Source organism: Delphinus delphis, chromosome 12 (genome assembly GCF_949987515.2).
Source record: "Delphinus delphis chromosome 12, mDelDel1.2, whole genome shotgun sequence".
NCBI lineage: Eukaryota > Metazoa > Chordata > Mammalia > Artiodactyla > Delphinidae > Delphinus > Delphinus delphis.
The window spans coordinates 78556967-78576262 of record NC_082694.2 but is presented as its reverse complement, the minus strand read 5'-3'; positions in this window follow the sequence as shown (position 1 = coordinate 78576262).

Genomic DNA, 19296 nt, shown 5'->3' with positions numbered 1-19296 from the left:
CACTACTCTGCTAATTAAGTTCCAGACCTAATACTCAGCCTCTTCTGCCTGCAGGTTGCAGGTTGTCTCTTCATATGCCACCAGAAAGGTTCTCTGGCTTGACCTTATTGATCAATCACCCTCAGCTTTCCCATGTCCTTGTCAAATGCATCAGTAGTTCTCAGTAACAGCCACCCTACTCCATTGTTCTACCCTCCTGCCAGCCTCTGAAATATCTGAGATACATTCGCCCCCCTAGGTGCATTCCTCTCCATGGATATTCCATCCAAGTTCATAATGGAACTCTTAACAAAGTTCACAGCATGCCTGAGGCAATCAGGGCTCCACTACAAGTGATGGAGTCCTCATGGCCAACTGGCCGGGGAGTAATCAAACTCCAAAATCCCAAGGGGAATCGGCTTCCTCAAACCATTCCTGGTACCAGCATCTCTGAGCAGGAGACTTGTGTGCAGTAAGTATGTTGGCTGCTCTCTGAATCAACCCCTGTGGGGCAGTAAGGGAAATACAATGAACAAGAAGGAGTTGAACTCCAGTGTCTTGGCAACAAAGCTCAGCCAATCTCACGGGGAGATCTGGAGCTGGGGTGACCCTTCAGAGTTGTCCCAGATTGAAGCAGGGGGCTGGCCGCTTGTACCTTCCCATCAGCCAATCTGACTGAGCTGCCTCATGGGAGGGGGCCATAACTTTGTGAGTGGCAATGGCCTTCAGCCAAGGGTAGCGTCCAGGAGGGACTCAGCCGGGAGCCATCAGTAGAGACAACACTGCCTGTAGCTGGGGGGATGAGGGCTTGGGTTCTGGGGAGTATGTGGGGACAGCCACACCAGCCCAGTTTGGACACATCGAATGCAAAGAACAATTAGCTTCCTTTCCTGAGGCCTCCTTGGAAGCAGCATCTGGAGGCTGAGAGTCTGAGGCCCCTTACAAGTAGCAAAAGAATTTGGACAGGATGCATTTAATCTTGAGCTAATGGTACAATGCTTCGCCAAGATAAACTTCTCAACCTCAACATATTTTATTTTGAAAAAAAAGTTATTGTCAGGTACAAGGGAAATTCCTCCTCACTTAGGCTGCCGGGCCAGATGACATAATCCCTGGCTGGGGCCACTTGTGTGGTGTGTTATCTTTTTCATCTGAGCAGATCTCTTCCCGACAGGCCCACCTCCCCAAAAGCTGGCCATGGTTCCTAAGTAATTCTAGCCTCTGACAGCTGCAGGAAAGAAAGAAATGTGACTTGCAAACAGACATTTTTTGGATGTCACGTTTCTAAACACCAGATACGTTGGATTTCTCCCCGCCCCCTGACTCTGGGTGGAGTTCAGATGGGAACTGAAGGGAGTATCTGGGAGTCTCTTTTTCATTCCTTACATTTTTATTGAGCGTCTACTGTGTGGCCAGTGGGGTGGTAGCTATGAATGGTAATGACCGTCTTTCACTGCCTATTAGGGGCCAGGCACTGTGCAGACATTACACACGTGTTATGTCTGCAGGGGGCAGAAGGATGCTCAGGTCATCCCGGTTGTCTAGACGGAGAGATGGAGGCTCAACTAGATTAAGCCACTTTCCCAAGTCAGAGGTGGAACCAAGCCAGAGATATGGGCCTTCAATTTTCATGTTCAAGGGCTTTCCATCTATCCTGGGGTCTAGTAAAGCGAAGAAACTTGACACACGCATGTGGAAGAAATGACTGAGTCACTAGGAGAACAACAGGGTGGAGTGGAGTCAGCCGTTCTACAGTGTGACACCCAGATCAGCTTCTCAGGCAGGTCCTGGCACTCTCTGAGAACTCTAGAACTCTCTAGAGCTGCCACAGCAGTCCAGACGCAGGCAGGACCTCTACAGGCAGGACAGGCAGTTCAAGCCCAGAAAGGGGCTGCCTCTTGGCGCTGAGCCTTCTGTTCTCCGCTCCAGGGAAGCTGTGTGCGGCTGGCGCGGTTTCCCATTCTCTCAGAAGCAGCCCTGAGTTCCTCCAGCCCTGCCTCAGGGGATTTCCTATAGGGCTGGAAGGAAGCCAAGGATAGGATAGGATGGGGGCAGAAGGGAGGGTCCTAGAGCCACCTGCATCACAGGACCTCAAAACATACAAAGTGCAGGGAATAAACACCATCTTTATTTTGGGCATAGTTTGATGTCAGATCCTGGATGTATTCGCTTAGTCTTCAAAGATTTTCAGAGGCATTTTTCCTCCCAGTGAAGTTGGCAGGGATGAGATCACCAGTCCCATCTTAGATAAAACAAGTGAGACTCAGAAAAGCTACCTGACTTGCCCAGGATCACCCTCAAGCACCAAAGTGAAGGTTTCCTTCAAGTTCATTGCTCTTTTTGTCCCCCATCCCCATGGCGTCGTCGGAGCCAGAAATCTGGGAGAGGGCAGTGTATTCTTGTAGGAAGAAGATAAGCTTTGGAGTCAGAAGATCTGAGTTTAAATCCTGGGCCACTAACTGGGTGATCTTGGGGGGAGTTACTTAGCTCCTCCTGGCCTCGGTTTTCCCATCTGTAAAATGGAGCGAGTAATCCTTGCATCAGAGAGATTGTTCTGAGGATTAAAGCCTATCACAGCTCTAAAGAAGCTGGCCCTTGCGTTGAAATAAATCTTACATCTCTTTTCCCCTTCTTGAAGATGTACAATTATTCCTACACGGATGTGTGATTATTATTATGCATTTATATTTACCTGTTTTATTCAAAGAATAATTTGAGGCAGCTATTGCAACGGTAAGCCCAAAGCAGAAGGATTTTGTCCCCTTTAATCTTGATCTCCAAGTGTCAGTGGAGGTGGGTATGTCATCCCGAAGATGCAGGAAATAGAAGTACAAGGCGTTCCTTTAACAGGCACCACCATCCCAGGCTGAGGATAAAGCTGTACCTGGCCTACAGCAGCCCTGCTTTTCTCTCCAGGACCCTTTCCACTCTTTCCCTCCTTTTCCCTCTAAATTTGTCTTGACTGTGCAGTCCTATCTCTGAGCATTTTCAATGCTCTTCCCTCTGCCAGGACCGCTCTCCATCTGGCTGACTCACCTGGAAAGTCACTTCATTCATTCATTCATTCATTAAGTGCTGACTGAGTGCTCACTACACCCTAAACAGTGTGCTGGGACATTCCAGTGGGGAGACAGTGAAGACACAAGCACATGTATACAGAATTGCTGTTACTGAAAACTGCTAAGAAGAACAGGAGAGAGCAGGGCAAAGAATTGAGAGCGGCCATGGGCTGTTTCAGATACGATGCTGCAGGATTACATGCCTCCCTCGGAGCAGAGTCCGGACAGAAGTGTGAGATGGGAGTGCGGGGCATCAGGTTGGGAGGAACTCAAGTGCAAAACTCTAGTGGGAGTAAACTTGGCATGTGTGCAGAGAGAAGGGAATAGGGGTCCAGGTGCCCCCACCCCTTGCTGGGCCTGGAATCTGGGTTGCCAGTGAGGGGGTGAACTTGATTGCCTTTATGAACTTCCTCAGGCTCTGACCTTCTAGGAATCAAAGATCCCTGAGCCCGTGGCCAGCTGGACAGAGAGGGGAGGCGTGAGGACACAGATGCTCCAGTCAGCTCAGAGGAGCCTGTGCCCCGCTCCCCAGTGCAGGCCACCTGTCCAGAACTAGATGGACACACTGTGGGACTCTGGGTGGGATCAGGCGAACCCATCACTGCCAGCCTGGCTCAGAGACGGAAGGAAGGGCAGCTAGTCCACTCTGAGGGAGACTCCAGGCACAGTTCCTTCTGTCTTAGCTTCCTAGGGCTGCCATCACAAAGTACCACCAAGCAGGTGGCTTTAAACAACAGCAATGGCTAGTTTTGCCGTTCTGGAGTCTAAAGTCTGAAATCACGCTGCTGGCAGGGCCTCGCTCCCCGCGAAAGCGGTAGGGGAGAAGGCTTCTTGCCTCTTCTAGCTTCTGGTGCTTTTCTGGCAACTTCGGGGATCCCTTGGCTTGCAGCCACGTAATTCCAACCTTTGCCTTTGACGTCACATGACATTCTCGTGTGACTCTGTCTTCACGTGGCTGTCTTCTTAGAAGGGCACCAGTCCTATTGGATTGGGGCCCAGCTACTCCAGCATAACCTCGTCTTAACTCGTGACATCTGCAACGACCCCCAACTCCAAATAAGGTCGCACTCTGAGGGTTAGAACTTCAGCATACCCTTTTTTATGGGGGGAGGGGGCAAATTCAGCCTACAACACCTTCCATGCCACCCTAACAAAGGGCCTTTCAGCCTCTGATGGTCACTCCCACTGACGGAGGTGTACGGCCCTCAACGCAGTAAGCTCTCTTGCTGGAAATTTCCCTCTCCTCCCTCTCTCCCACAAATATTTATCAAGGGATTCCTACAGTGCAGGAGCATTGCCAAGTCCTGAGTGCCCAGCAGTAAACAAAACAGATGGTGGGAAGGCTGACATGACATCATCTTTGCCCATGGGTCCCAGGTTCCCCCTGGGACCACACACAACATCCTGACCCACCCCGAAGGTGGCCCTTCAGAGAGCTGAGGACAGCGGTGGGTTCCCCCAAGTCTCCCTCAGATTGAACACCTGTGGTTTCTTTACTTATTCCTCGAATAGAGTGAATATAGATTTTATGGACCAAACTAGTATGGTTCTGGGGGTGAGAGTGGGTGCCAGTAATAATGACACAGAGACGACGGGCTTAACCAGGCGTGTCTCAGGCCGACTGCTCTGTACAGTCACCGCACGGAGCACAGGTTTCCAGATCCTTCCTCACCCCGGCTACTCTCTTCTGGACGTTTTGTAGTCTGTCTCCTTTTAAATCATTGCTCCCAGAATTAACTACCATGAGTGTCTGGCATAGTGGAAAAAGCCAAATAGGCAAGGAGATCATTTTAATACATGTGCCAAACAGCTTAATAGAGACGAGAGGGAGGTATTATGGCAACCCCAAGGAAGAAACAATGAACTCTTTCTGAGAAAGTTGGGGATGGCTGCAGAGAGGAGCCGATATTTGCAGTGGATCTTCCAGGGAGTAGAAATTGCCCATCAGGAAAGTGAAGGGCATCTTGGGAAAGGGCATCTTTGGCATGCCGTGAGGGAGGAGCGAGCGGGGTTCCCAGCTCACCTGCTGCTGAGGGAGACTCATGCTGTTTTCCCCTAGAGCCCGTGAGGTCTCATCTGATGCTAGGTTTACTTTGGGTTAAATTATGGGATATTATGGGAAGGACACACTTGTCCTAGACGCCTGTGGTTCTATCTGAACCTACTTCTGACCAGCCCTACTTCTGATCTTCAGATTTGTTCTAAGGAAGAACCACCAAAATACAGGCAGAATTTGGCAAATGAGGCGTTAAGCAGCTTAACCCAGCATCCTTCGCACTTCCGGGCCCCAGTGGGAGTGAGTCACTTACAAGCACTTGCTGAGACAAGCTTCACTGATGGGTCCGTGCTGGTCTCTGGGGAGGCGAAGATCACTCAGGGTCACTGCTCTCAAAGAGGTGTAGCTGCTGAGTGAGACACACACGTGCAAAGAACTTCAAGTCGTGCCAAAGCACCTAAGGACTGTCACACCCCTTTATAAGTTTGCCATATGTTTTGGGAACACAGGGACTAGTTCCCACTGGAGGAATAAAACTGACTTTCACTGCAGAACTTCCAGGGCTTTGATGGCCAAGCGAAGCATCAGAGCTAGAGAAAGAGTGGGTGAAAGGTGTGGAAGCATGAGAAATGCCTGGAGTAGGAATAGCCTCTGGGGCTGGCCTGTGAGGGGCAGGGCAGGTCAGGGAGGCAACCTCAGGATGCAGCAACAAGGCATTGCTGGCATAGCAGGTCACCATCATGCCTGGCCGACCACCTCCATCGCTGCGTTCCCTCTGCAAGTTCTGAATGCCTGTGGGAGACTGCCTGCGGGGAGGCGAGGGCAGGAAGGCAGGAAGGAGCGAAGTGGATGACTCGGCCCCTCAGCCAAACACACGTTACTGCCTCTGGCTCCGCTGGTCAGCTGGCTGCATCCTCTGCTCCCCTCCCCCTTGGAGGCGGGCCCTTCATCAGCTGTGTGCAATCGTCCTCTGAGGTGGGTGGTGGTGGTTCTCTAGGGTGATGACTCGTCACAGAGCTGGACTCTATCCAGACCCAAACACTGTCGACAACCCCGGCCCATAAGGCACCAGCACATCCTCACCAGCCCTTTAAAAGTTCCGTCAGACTCATCTTGGACAGACGCTGGGACCGGAGGTGTGGGCCCTGGCAGAGGCTGGGAGAGAAGTTCAAGCCCCCAGATGGTCCCCGGTTCTATGCCCCCCTGTCTGAGCTGAGAGAGAAATTCTGCGGGGATGCCTGGAGCTCAAGCATCATGTCTGTCCCGACTCACTTGGGTAGAGGAGACCTCCCTCTTCTCCGAGCGCTTGGTCCCCTGCAGGACCATCTCCCGGCACAGCATCCCAGCTGGCGGGCTCTGTATCTTCATCGCCTCCGGACTGTGAACAACCCAAGGGCAGGCAGTGTGGCTTCCTCATTTCCAGATGCTCACGGTACCCAGTAGGTGGTCTGCGAATGAGGAGGAAAAGGGGAAGACAGTGGATGAAGGAAGGTCCGCGGAAATACCATCATGGGCTCCTGGAGATAAGAGAGGGATGAGGAAAAGGGGAATGGGGCTGCATTCTGGGTTTGCTTTTGTTCCTGGAGGCCTCATGCATTACAAATACTGCAAAATTAAACTTTGTGACTGTGCGGTTAGAAATGTAAATCCAGGCACGATTCTTTATTAGTTAGTCATTGTGATAATATTCATTTTTTTCTTCTGATTTTAAAAGAAATTTAACTTAAGCCTTTTTTGGGGCCCCAAGGCACTGCATTTACTGTGCCCTAACCAATAAGCTGGACATGGGCTGTGAACAGGGTAGTCAAATAGTAATGAATGGTTCCACTCAGGCACCTGCCAATCAAAACCAGAGCAAGGGGCTTCCCTGGTGGCACAGTGGTTAAGAATTTGCCTGCTAATACAGGGAACACGGGTTCAAGCCCTGGTCCGGGAAGATCCCACATGCCACAGAGCAACTAAGCCCGTGTGCCACAGCTACTGAGCCTGCGCTCCAGAGCCCACGAGCCACAACTAGTGAGCCCACGTGCCACAGCTACTGAAGCCCGCATGCCCAGAGCCCGTGCTCTGCAACAAGAGAAGCCACCGTGATGAGAAGCCCGCGCACAGCAACAAAGAGTAGCCCCTGCTCTCTGCAACTAGAGAAAGCCTGCGCGCAGCAGCAAAGACCTAACGCAGCCAAAAAAAATAAATGAAAACAAACAAAGAAAAAAAAAAACCAGAGCAAGTTCCTGAAGGCCCCTCACTCTGCCAGACCTTACCTCTTGGTCACAGGCTCTGGAGGGAGGGGCTGAAGTGGTGGACAGAGGGGCATTTGGGGGGTGTGGCACTGTGACTCTATACCAACTGGAATCGAAGGGTTTCAATCTTTGAAAAATGGGCGTGGACATTCTGGTGCCTTCCGTAAGCTCTGGATGGAGGTAGAAATAACAAAATATGGTCACTGCAAAGATGCAAGATGACTCAAAAGGAGGAGGAGAGCCTGAATGCCAGGTTTCTGATCTGGGTAAAAGGTGGTACCATCACTGAAAGGGAATTTGGCAGGAGGTATAGCTTGAAGGGAAAGACACTGAGTTCAGTTTGGGACACGATAAATGTGATGGATTTCTGGGAAGTGATGTCTGTAAGCATTGACTAGATGGGTATAGTTTTTTAGGAAATAAGGTGAGGATGCAAAACGCAATCTGGAAGTTTCAGTAGGCACATAGTAGGACCTCAATCAATCTGTCCAGGGCTGAATAAGAACTCCAGACACAAAGACTTCAGCCCCAGGCTCATGGACTGATTGGAAGGACCCCACGCAGACTGACTTCAAGGGGAAAACACAGAACATCCTTTGTCTGATTATGATCGATGCAGACAACTGGAGGGCATGTTTCAGCTCCAAGTACCCAAGGTGTGGGATCTGTGAGGGCTTTACTGCTGTCAGAAGTCAGCATGAGGGGCCGGCAAGAGCATGTCTTATTGTCTTGTACCTTGAAGATCTGGGAGGCATAAGGAGAAGAAACTGCATTTTCCAAACCCTGAAGAAATCCTCATTTTCTTTTCACATCTGTTTCCTTAAGAGTCTTTTTTTCCCACTGTGTTGATAGATATTATATAATCACATTGTTTAAATATTTGAGATGGTGATTACACCACCATTCAGTTTTAATCGCTGCTTCTGTTAACATCGTCAGACATTCTCAAGCAAAATTAATTAGGACCAAACAATGGATTGATGGTCTTTAAAATTCAAACCTTCAGAAACTAACCAGTTTCCTAACCCAACACCATAAATGCACAGTGAATTTAGACCCTAGAACTTATCACTTCAAGGATGTTTTCCCCTAAGGCCACATGTTAGTCTTACCAATAATAAATAAAAATGCAAAATATACAATGAGAATCACAAAATTTATTTTTATACAAAAATACCTTCTATAGCAAGTTTGATGCCTCACTCACCTCTCTTTGAATCCCGTGGCAGTCTACTCAGTACCTACTAAGAGAGCCCCATCCACTGTTGGCTGGTTGTAGTCTCTACCAAATTCTTTCTCCTACTGTTAAGACTGGGAACTCTATTCTCAGACAGTGCCTCCTGTCACTTGTAAAGTTCACTTGCTGGAGCAACACAGAAAAATTCTGTTTCCAATCTGAAGATTCCTTTGAGAGTTGAGTCCTCGTGAATGGGGAAGCAAACAGACTCACTAGATACCATCCTCTGCTCCCCAGTGATATATTAGGTTGAGGCTCTCGGGAGTCTATGGTTGACTTCGTGTCCCATATGGTGGTATCATAAGTCTACAGACTTACAGGATTTGAGAAATCTTTTTTTTTTTTAATACCATGCATTTAAAAAAAAGATTTTATTTATTTATTTTATTTATTTTTGGCTGTGTTGGGTCTTCATTGTGGTGTGCAGGCTTCTCATTGTGGTGGCTTCTCTTTGTTGCAGAGCACGGGCTTCAGGAGTTGTGGCGCATGGGCTCAGTAGTTGTGGCTCACAGGCTCTACAGTGCAAGCTCAGTAGTTGAGCTGGCAGGCAGATTCTTAACCACTGCGCTACCAGGGAAGCCCTGAGAAATCTTTGAGAAAGAGTTCTGAACGGATTCGTAAGTTGCTGTGGCTTCACTTAGATGTCATTCACATAAAAGAGAGTGCACCCTAAGATCTACCTAGGCCATTGCCATCTGGGGGGAGATGGGGGTCAGCGTTTGAAGGAGAGAGATATATGCTATATTGACTATGTTAAAATCAGATTGTATATACAAGTATATATTGATAAGAAATTTTAAAATTCTGTTTATGAGGTTTAAGGCAATCTTGAAGATCGCATCAGGGAACCTGAAGAGAGGTACCTTTATAAACAAATGTGCACTTTGGTCATACTGAGTCAGATTGTGCTGGGTTAGAATTCCAGCTCTGCCACTAATTTACAGTGTGACCTTAGGCCTTAGCTTCCTAAGATGGAAAATGGATATGAAATCAATTCACCTTGCAAGTTGAGAGTGAGGGTTACATGCCTGGCATTCAGCCTGGGATATAGCAGGTGCTTGATACAGGCAGTGATTAGGGCCATAGATTCCAGTTTTACACATGAGAGAGAATGTGCATGTAACTTATTTACAAAATATAAGAGTAAAAACAGATATAATGATCTATTAAAATATATTTCAAAGCCATGTGTTTAAAGTGTCTGCTGATGTTTAAAATTTTGTTAATTTAAGAAGTAATATTAAATTTTTTTAATTTTAATTTTTCATTTTTTAAAAAAAGTTTAAGTAAATAGGGCTTCCCTGGTAGCGCAGTGGTTGAGTCCGCCTGCCGATGCAGGGGACACGGGTTCGTGCCCCGGTCTGGGAAGATCCCACGTGCCGCGGAGCGGCTGGGCCCGTGAGCCATGGCCGCAGAGCCTGCGCTGTCTGGAGCCTGTGCTCCGCAACAGGAGAGGCCACAACAGTGAGAGGCCCGCATACAGCAAAAAAAAAAAAAAAAAAAAAAGTTTAAGTAAACAATCATAGTTTTAAAAAATTCAAACAATAGAAAAATAAATAAAAATTTCCTCATCATCCCTCCCCTCCATCCTTAACCCCAGCCCCCAAAAATTCCACTAAACAGTTTGGTGTACATTTCAGACATGCATAAAGAAGCACATATGGTGTTTTCCCTTCAAAAATGAGCTCATGCTATACGTTGTTCTACAGCTTCACTTTTTCATCTAACACTATAGCTATATATGATTCTAATGGGTTTTAAAGGAAGCTATATATTATTCTTAGCCATATATTATTCTGATGGGTTTTTTTGGTTTGTTGTTTGTTTTGCGGTACGCGGGCCTCTCACTGTTGTGGCCTCTCCCGTTGTGGAGCACAGGCTCCGGACGTGCAGGCTCAGCGGCCATGGCTCACGGGCCCAGCCACTCCACAGCATGTGGGATCTTCCTGGACCGGGGCACGAACCCGTGTCCCCTGCATCGGCAGGCAGACTCTCAACCACTGCGCCACCAGGGAAGCCCCCCCGATGGGTTTTTAAAGAAGGGTTTTAGCAGAAATAATGCCAGTGAAATGTGATGTTTTGAGTACACAATTCTAAAGAGTTGGATGAAAACAGAAAAACTCAGGTTAACACCTGATTATTTCACCTCTAAAATATGGCAGAAATCCAGACAACAGGTGGGGAAATAATCCAGATAAGACAATTTGGGAATTCATGAATGAGTAGGGATTAGTTCTGTAATACTGACAATCACCCCTACAGTTACACGGCACTTTGTCATTTATGTCACAGTTGACTCTGACAGCAATCCTGCAAGGACAGAGGAACCAATTAACCCATTTTAAGCCCGAGAAGACTGAGGTTCAAAGAGGTGTCCATGCCTCTGGGAGGCCAGGTGTTGGGAGCGAGGTGGAGGAAAGGGGGTGTGTCGGGCTGCTTAACAAACCTGCTTTTCCCTGAGCTGACTCATTAAGGTCCTCGGCCAGCAGATGGACCTAAAAAGGAGCAGAGTGACCCCTTGGCATCTGACTTGATGAATTGAGCAGAACTGATTTCGAAACCTCAATTTCGGAGGAATGCTCTTTTGGGACCTCTGGCTTAAGCGCTGGGGTCCTCTTCATCTAAACATAGTTGGAAATGATTCACAGTGTTTGGTGAGCGCCTCCGAAGTGCCTGCCCCACGTTAGAAATCAAACGCAGAACAGGGGAACCTACACTGGGTGGGCATCGGGCTTCTGTCCCAACCTGGGCATGTCCACCTCTCTCGGGATGCTGTTGCCCCAGCTGCCTGAGGACTGGCTTGGGCTAGGGGAGCTCTTCCTGGCTTGGAACTGGGGTCCCCAGGGTCTCCGTGAGGATGGAGAAGGGGGAGGAGACCTCACTCATTCCCAGGTTCACAGAGTGAAGATCTCCCGCATTCATCCTCATGGTTTCAAAGGTGAACCTTTAATAAAGGAATTATCTAAGGTTGAGGGTTTGGGTTTTAATGGAGCAGAATGAGGACGAAAAGGACCAGAGACCCCATCTGACACTGGATGATGACGCTTAGAAAGTTTGCCCAGCTCTGCAGCCCTGTCTCCTCCGTGGAAGTTAGGTGGGAGGCTGTTGGTAGGAAACAGGCATCCTTGGCCTCTCTTGACAGCATCCATGGGGCCCCTGAAAGTCTGGCTTTCCTTGGCTCCGATTAGCAATGATGGGACTGGAAGACCCAGGTTCTCTCTGGGTCGCTCTTGACTGGTAATATTGTGGGTGGAGGTTCTTTAGTGAGCCAGAGTGGGGGGTGGACCAGCAAAGCCTCTTCTTCCTTCTCCCCAGCCTTCCCAAAACCTTGGCCTGTGAGAAATGAGTATCAGATAGAGAGAAAGACAATCTTCCTTGGGAGTCTAAGCAGATTTTGCAGAAAAGATGACACATGCCCAGGCTCCCACCTTCAGGAGGCACTGGGAACCTTGCTTAGCTAATCTGTCTCTGCAGGAGTCCCAGCCCCTGGACCTGCACGGCGAGCCTTTTGGAGGAACTTGGAGCCAGTGGCTTCTCTCAGCCCTCCACTCTCGAGAACTGACCGTCTCACACTCACATCTGAACATTTTATTCTTCCTTGTGAAACTAAATGCACCACACCCTCAAACCCCTCGTAGGAGAATGGAGATAACTGTAGATTTCAACAGCAGCAAGAGATGAAAGCCAGAAACTTCTGCTGGTTTCCTAAGAAAGTGCTGGGGTTTCTTATTTGTGGGCTTTGATTTATCTAAGTGCTCGACTTTCAATCTGGGTTTGAAAATCCTAAAGATGCCCAGAGGTTCGTTTAGAGGGAGCCAAAAGGGGGCGGAGAAAGTGGGGCTCAGGATTCCTTATTTCCATATCAGCCAGAGCCATTCCAGTTCTGTCTCATGTTTTCTAAAAAATGTGGGCTTAGTGTAAAAGTTATTTAATTATTAATTAATTAATTTATCTATTTTGGCTGCGTTTGGTCCTCATTGCTGCACGCGGGCTTTCTCTAGTTGTGGTGAGGAGGGGACACTCTTCGTTGCGGTCCGCGGGCTTCTCATTGCGGTGGCTTCTCTTATTGTGGAGCATGGGCTCTAGGCTTGCAGGTTTCAGTAGTTGCAGCACGTGGGCTCAGTAGTTGCGGCTCATGGGCTTAGTTGCTCCATAGTTAGGCACGGCATGTGGGATCTTCCCGTACCAGGGATCGAACCCGTGTCCCCTGCGTTGGCATGCGGATTCTTAACCACTGCGCCACCAGGAGAGTCTCTAATTATTGTTTTTTAAATAAAGAGTTTTGGGACTGGCGGTCTAGTGGCTAACACTTGGAGCTTCCACTGCAGGGGGCGCAATCCTGCAGTGGAATTTTGATGCTAAAACCAAAATTGAAAACCACAGGTCTGTCGCTTCACTTTTCTATGGGGTGCTGGTCCTGATATTCTACATGTATATAGAGCTCAGTCTTGTTTTGGGAGAACAGAGAAATTCATTCACTCATTCCGCTAACATTTATTGAGCACTTCCTTTGTGCCAGGTACAGCTATGCCCTGTGAAAAATAAAAAGGTCTAATAAATGCCCCCCTTGCCCTTGAGGAGGTTGTCCAGTGCTGAATGGTACAGGTTACAGGCCATGGCAGGTGGTTCAGAGGAGCGGAAAGCATGAGGGCTGCGAGGCAGGCCTGGGTTTCCATCCTTGAGTGATCTGATTCCTAAGAGCTGTAGCCATGGACACAGCTGTCTTCAAAACATCGCTCTTTCTAGACTTACTTTCAGTATCTTCAGCTTATGAGCCTTCTTTGAGGAGCAGCCATGCTTTAGTTTCTTTTTCCTAAATCATTTTGTCCAACGGAGGGTCACTTTAATCCAGTCAGAGGTTTTAACAAAGGGTATAACAGCTGTGCTCTTGATTTGTTTCTTGCCTTCTTCTTTTTTCTTGTTCTTTTTTTCTGTGAGGGGCTGCTTCTCTAATAAGGATGATGTAACATGTAAAGAGAGCAAAAATTAAACCTTTGTTATATTGAGCCACTGAGATTTAGGGGGTCTTTGTTGCTACAGCATAACCTCATCCATCCTGACTAATACATTTATCTACTCTTATATCATGGGAAAACTCCTGTTTCTCATCCCATAGCTTAAATGTCTCCCGGTCTGTGAAGTCATGGTCCACTCCCCCAGATGGAGGTGAAGGGTCTTTCTTCTGTGCACACAATATATTATAACATATAATAAGTTTACCTGAGCTTTTTGTGTCTTTGTCTATCATCCTCACTGGCTTGTGAATACCTGAGAGCAGAAGTTATATATATGTATTTATTGATAGACTGAATGAATGCAAGTATAGAATTTGGAAATTGCTTCTTAAAGCCTAGCGTTTATTGCTCATTTCTTAGCTGCAAAGACACAATCTGTCACTGTATAAGTGACAAGGTGCGATTGTCAACATCTGCCCGACAACTCAGGTTAGGTATGAAAGTTTGAAATCAAGGGGATTAGAGAAGAGGGTCTGTAAGGTTTCTCTAGGCACTCTAACAGCCAGTGCCCTGTGAACAATGCCATACCAGACGGAAACCCTCCTCAGCAAGTGGCAGGGAGTATAGCAGTCTTCCACACTGAAACAATTTGTTAGCATTTACAAGTTCCCATTTTCTGTATTTTAACTTCTAATTGGTTTCCTCTTTTGTGCTAAGAATACCATCTGTCCCTTTGACAGGTTTTTGGATTTGATACCACTTACCAGGAAATACGACCATCACTGTAAGATGATTCTAAAGTGTCCATCCCAAACAGCCCAGTTTTAGTAACTTCACACAGAATCCTCACTATTCCTGTGTAGAAATTTCACCATTTTACAAGCAGTTTCACCTCCACATTTTCGAGGAGTTCATAATATAATGCAAGGTACGTGGCCTTTTGATTCTAAATCTCTTATCTGTTCCCTTGCAGCAAAACGGATATTATTATCCCTATTTGCAGATGAGAAAACTGAGGCTCTGGAAGTGGACTTGTCTAGGATATGGAAACAACATAGTACCAGGACATTAAACTTAATTTCTGAATCTAAACCCACTTCTCTACAGATACCATTTCTACCTTGTGGGATAGCAGCAGGGATGAAATCATTATTCCCATTTACTGAACCAAGTAACTGAGGCCAAGAGCAGTTAAATGACCAGTGTAAGATGCTTCAACAATTAATCCACAGCTCTAGGCTTGGAGAACTCCAATCCTCTCCCCTGTGGTCTTGTGCTCTCACTATTACTTCCTTAGCCTACTTTGACTGTGCATGACCTTCCTCCAAGACCAAAGTTACCTGGGTTGTGGACAAGCTAAGAGGGAGGGGGAGCCACCCAGGGGAAGTTCTGGTTGGAGAAAGGATTATTAACTAGCTCCAGAAAATCAGAGGACCGACTTCAGAAGGCTCAACCTGGAGCCCAGGTGCTGTGGTCTGTGGGTGTAGGATTTGCTGAGCCCCTGTAAGCGGTTTGGAGCCGGGACAAGAGAGCACTGACTCCTACTGAGCACCGTTATAAAGCAGGCACTTGAGGGATGCTTCCCTACTTAATCCGCAGGGAATGCTAATTTAATTTAAAGACGATGAAATGGGAGTGGCCGCCTGGATTGGCTCATCTGGCAGAGCTCAGCTGGGCCGTCTGTGGTGGGGAAGGCTTCTTCTACTCTGGAACTGCTAACCTTGTTAGAAGAGCCACACCTACACGTGAACCCGATAAAGAACACAGCTGGATAACGCTAGCTGGCGGTCCACAAAGAATGGAGATTTGGATGGGAGAGTGTAGTTGGGGCGAAGAACAACAGCCTTCCTTCTTGGAGAGTCTCCAGCCGATTTTTGAGGACAGAATTTGAAGCAGAAAAAAAGACTTTCCAGGCCAGGAGTAGCAGTGGGGCCTGTTACTCATCACTATTTAAACACAAGGAAACACCACCCCCCCATCACACCCCACCCTCAGGCAGATATTAGGGTGGGTCTGGGCCATAGGGGATGACTCCAGAATTAAAGGAAATAGAGATTAGCAAGGACCAATGAATGGGCAAATCACCCATCTGTTCCGTAACCACCAGAAGAGATCTGAAAACCTGAACTGAGGAAATCTGGACACACCCAACCAAATTAAATCAGTGAGACTGGAAAGTAGTCCCAGAAAAAGAAGATGGGATGTAGGAAGTTCTGTTCGTTCTAAGGGGCAGTGCCTAACGGACTTGAAGACCTGATCTGGAGTCAGAATTCCTTGTGGCTCTTACCGGCTCCCGCTAAGACTGGGCTCCCCTCCGTGCATACTCCCTGATGTAGATGATTCAAGTTTAAGGTCTACAGAGTGGCGGCTTCTTTGCCTCCCCCACCCCTCAGAGCCTGGTCCTGAGCAACTTGCCTGTCTCCCAGGACAGTTTTCCCATCTTGCCTTTTAGCATCAAGAAAAGCAGGTAAATGGAAATTCGAACTCGAAGGCAACAACCACCCACGGAGCTCTTTGCAGTTGGCAAAAGCCATTTTTACGCAGCCCCATCTTTGTGCTTTCCCCAAGTCTCTGTAACGTACTAAGCCTGAAAGAAGGTTTCCCATGGACGGGGGTATCTGAGCTGCCTCAAAGGATGTGAAATCAGTCTTCGAGAGGAGTACAGAGCCTGTTGGACACTTCTCATTTTCTAGATCTGTAATTAAATTACTGGCACTCAATGAGGATAATTTTTGTTTTAAACATAATTGTGGACTTCTCTGGTGGCGCAGTGGTTAAGAATCCGCCTGCCAACGCAGGAGACACGGGTTTGATCCCTGGTCCAGGAAGATCCCACATGCCTCGGAGCAACTGAGTCTATGCGCCACAACTACTGAGCCTGTGCTCTAGAGCCCGCGAGCCACAACTGCGGAGCCCATGTACCTAGAGCCCGTGCTCCACAAGAGATACCACCGCAGGGAGAAGCCCACACACCGAAATGAAGGGTAGCCCCCGCTCGCCACAACTGGAGAAAGTCCACGGGCAGCAACGAAGACTCAATGCAGCCAAAAATAAATAAATAAATAAATAAATAAAACATAATTGTGCCAGTACCAATAAAACTCCCCACCCCCAAAACTCTCAATGCTGGATCTCAAATTTTCCTCCAGCCTCAGATGTCAAAAAAATATATGTCGTGTTTTGGGCACATCCAACATCATATACTCAAATGGCTTTGGTTGGCTTGATTCTAATCCTAATTAAACCAGCGCCATTTTGTCTCTAATAACCCACTCAGATGACTCAGTTCAGCACTAGTTTGGTTTGAAAGAATGCCAACCAGCCTGGGAGACAAAAGAGAACTTGGGGGGATGATTTTAGGCTTCGCAAAAGGATCCTTTACTTCCCCCAAATGATCAGCTTAATGACGAGCTTTCCTGGGGAGTAACAAAAATATTGTTTTGAAAAATAACCAAAACAAAAAATTAAATTTGCTCATAATTCCACTGGTTCAAAAGTATTTCATAAAGAGGCAAGTTTCTCCCTTCACCTGATTCCTTTCTTCAAAGTAAACCACTAGGGCTTCCCTGGTGGCGCAGTGGTTGAGAATCCGCCTGCCAATGCAGGGGACACGGGTTCGTGCCCCGGTCCGGGAAGATCCCACATGCCGCAGAGCGGCTAGACCCGTGAGCCATGGCCGCTGAGCCTGCGTGTCCGGAGCCTGTGCTCCGCAATGGGAGAGGCCACAACAGTGAGAGGCACGCGTACCGCAAAAGAACAAAAAACCCAAAAAAACCCAGTAAACCACTAATGAAAAATTGTTGCATATTACACCCAATTCGTTGTTGGGTTTACGCAGACATATCTAAGTGCACATATATCCAAAATGGCAGACCACTGCCCTAGACCTTGCTTATTTCCCTTCACACTCATGGATGTTTCCAAGTCAGTACATATACATGTAACATACTATTTTTAGAGGCTGCACGTTATTCCACTGCGTGAACACATTATAATAGATGCAACCATTTTTCTACGGATGGGCATTTAGATTATTTATAATATTTTTGTTATTGAGGACAATGCTGCAATACAGGTTCTTGTTTATGTATTTTGACGTATTTATTTTATTATTTCTTGTAGGATGGAATTTGAAGACTGGGATTGCCTTTACTCTTGGGACTGGAATGCCAGTGGTGTAGGAGAGGGTCGTGTCCCCCTGCCCCCTCCCCCTCCCCCCCCACCCCGGGCCTTGCCAACACTTGGGCCAATCTGCTAGACCAAAAAATGCTAATCTCCTTGAGATTTAATTTGCATTTCCCTGACTACTAGTGAAGCTGAGCATCTTTTCATATGTTTATGGACAATTTGCATTTCCTATTCAGTAAATTACCTAGTCTTATCCTGGACCCATATTTCTATCGGGTTGTTTTTCTATTCAATGTGTAGGAGCTCTTTGTGTACATGGGATTTACTCTTTGTCTCTTATGGACGAGGAAAGTATTTTTCTATCACACTGTTGTGTTTTGACTTTGTTTAGGATATGTTTTAAGTGTAATTAAAAATTTTTATTATTGTCAAATATGTTAAAATTTTTCTTTCATGTTTCTGGGCTATCTGTCTTAGAAAGAATTCCACTCTCTAATTTCTTTGCTTGTCTAACCTTACTTTTTCCAATTTAAAACGTCAATTTAGGTTTTTAAAATTAATTAATTATTTAGTTGCTTAATTGATTCATTAGTAATTGGGTAAGTCAGGCAGCTGGCTTTACTTTATTCTAAATGAAGAGTCAGGAATTTTAAAAGCATTTAATCCGCAAAAATGTACACTTTGGTGGGAGGCAGGGAGGGACCCAGTAAAGTTCCTAGGAGAAACCGTGGTCCTTGAAGCTGGACCCAGAAGATCTTTAACTCACCATCTGGGAAAAGCATCTAGAGGTTTTTGATCTCCCAGGCCAGTCATGGGTTGGACCCCTCTGAATGTGTGTGTGCATGTGTGTGTGTGCGTGTGTGTGTGCGCGTGTGTGCGTGTGTGTGTGTGTGTGTGTGTGTGTGTGTGTGAGAGAGAGAGAGAGAGATCTGGTTTTGTTTTATAAAGAAAGGATTTGTAGACGAAAACATTGTCCTCCCTCAAAAATCTCCCCATTTATAAACCAAATTCTGTGTACAACTCTGTTCTGCCTGTTGGTCCATTTTAGGTGTGTCCCCCTCAGCCCACGATGAGCTCATTCAGGCTGTGCCTGTACTCATCTCTGCTCTGAATCGGGACAGTGGATGCCGGCTGAACTTGTCTTCCAAGTCTTCTCAAGATGTATTTCGTGTGTGTCCGCATAGTCTAAGAGGGTTTCAACATTTTTAAGAGGAATTTGCAGGCTTCTCTACAAGCAAACAAGGAACCTGCAGTAGCAAGATTTCTCCACGGACAAAGTCTTTTATCTTTCCATTTGCAAATGAAAGTACCAATAAATACTTGTAAAATTTTATCATTCTGTTAAACTTCAAATTCAGACTTGTCAGTAATTACTGGTTTGCATTAAGAGCATGAGATTAGAGATTGAGGTTCAGGAAGAATACAAGACTTGCTTGGAGGCACACAGAGTAACCGGGTCTCTTGTCTTCTCATTTTCTGCTGCACTTTGTCCCTTGACAAAGGACGAATGGCGTGGTGAAGGGCACAGGTCGGGTCAAAGAGGACAAGGTAGGACTTTTAAATGTAGCGACTAGGGTCATCCTGGCCTATTGTGACAGTCCCCCTGCCCTTTCGGTAAAAAGGTGGGGCAGGCAATTCTGAGAGCACTTCCTGGGGCTGCTGCTGAGGACCTGAAGGTCCTGGCGTGGCATTCATTCCTCTT